The sequence below is a fragment of the Marmota marmota genome, unplaced genomic scaffold (genome assembly GCF_001458135.2).
Source record: "Marmota marmota marmota unplaced genomic scaffold, marMar, whole genome shotgun sequence".
Taxonomy (NCBI): Eukaryota; Metazoa; Chordata; class Mammalia; order Rodentia; family Sciuridae; genus Marmota; species Marmota marmota.
The window spans coordinates 6,644,327-6,646,008 of NW_025999941.1; positions in this window are offsets into that span (position 1 = coordinate 6,644,327).

Sequence of the window (1,682 nt, forward strand, 5' to 3'; positions counted from 1 at the left end):
TCTTTTTTTTTTTTTTTTTTGGTACCAGAGATTGGACCCCCAGGGGGTGATTTACCACTGATCTGCATCCCCAGTTCTTTTTATATTTTTATTTGGAGACAGAGTCTCGCTTAGTTGCTGAGAATTTCACTGGATTTCTGAGGCTGGTCTCAAACTTGTGATCCTCCTGCCTCCATCCCTAGGATTACATTTGTGAACCACCACACCCAGCTTCAGTAAACTCTTAAAAGAATTAAGGAAAGGATGTAAAAAAACTTTTGGAAAGCAGTTTGAAACTAAAACATAGTAGAATAGGGACATTATGTATAAAGAAAACATGCTTAGTGGTAGAGGAGGCCCTGAGATCAATCCCCAGTATCATAAAACAAAACAAATACCTGAATATAACATAATTGTTAAATAATTGTTAGCAGGTCCTTTATTGTGGTTCCTCCCATACTTGGGGTAACTTATGTTAAGCTCATTACAATTCTATTTACTGAGAGTTGTTATCCCTCCAGTATGCAGTTGTTCCGCAAGTTTGATATTATTTAAATACAAAAAGGCCAGGCAGGGTGGTGCCTTCCTGTAATCCCAGCAGCTCTGGAGGTTGAGGCAGGAGGAACAGAGTTCAAAGCCAGCCTCAGCAACTTCCTGAGGCCCTAAGCAACTCGGTGAGACCATGTCTCTAAATAAAAGACAAAATAGGCCTGGGGACGTGGCTCAGTGGTTGAGTGCTCCAGAGTTCAATCCCTAGTACCCAATAAATAAATAAATACAAAAAGACTCTTCCAGTAGGAAATTTAAAACTTTGTATGAAAACAACTTTGAGTGAAAAGGTGAGCCAGTATTACATAACTTGTAAAAAACAGTGATAGACTCAGGAGGCTAAGACAGGAGTCTCTCAAGTTCCAGACTAGTCTTAGCAACTTAGTGAGATCTTGTCTCAAAATAAAAAATAAAAAGAGCTAGGAATGTAGCTCAGTAGTAAAGCATTCCTGATTTCAAGCCCCAGTGCCAAAAAATTAAAATAAAAATAAACAAAAAATAGTGATCATGAAAATATGTATCAGAATTTATGGAATACATATAAAGCAATGACACAAAGAAAATTTATATCCCTAACCACATGTGTCAGTAACAGTGAAAGAATGAAAATAAATTAATTCCAAACTCAAGAGGCAAAGAGCAGTGTGTGGTAGTATATACCTGTAATCCCAGTGGCTTGGGAGGCTCAGGAAGGAGGATTGCAAATTCAAGGCCTCAGCAAGTGAGACCCTAGCAATTTAGTGAGATCCTGTCTCAAAAAAAACAAAAACAAAAAAAAAGGAAAAGGTCTGGTGATGTGGCTCAGTGGTAAAGCCCAACTGGGTTAAATAATACCAAAAGAAAGAAAAAGAGAAAATAAACAAAGAAAGAATTATAGAATATACAAATAACAAAAATAAGCACAAGGATGGAAACAATAAAGGTAAGACTAATAGAAATTAGTGGATAAAGAATAGGAAATGGTGTAAATTAAGTCAAGTAAATTAGAAAATTTTAACATTGAGACTATTTTGTAGGACTTTAAGAAAACACAGAAAAAATGGTGAATTTTCTTAAGAAACAAAACAAACAAATAAACAAACAAAAAACCCCAGAATTTACAAAAGTCAATTATTTTAGAAATAAAATCATATATCTATATATATATATATATA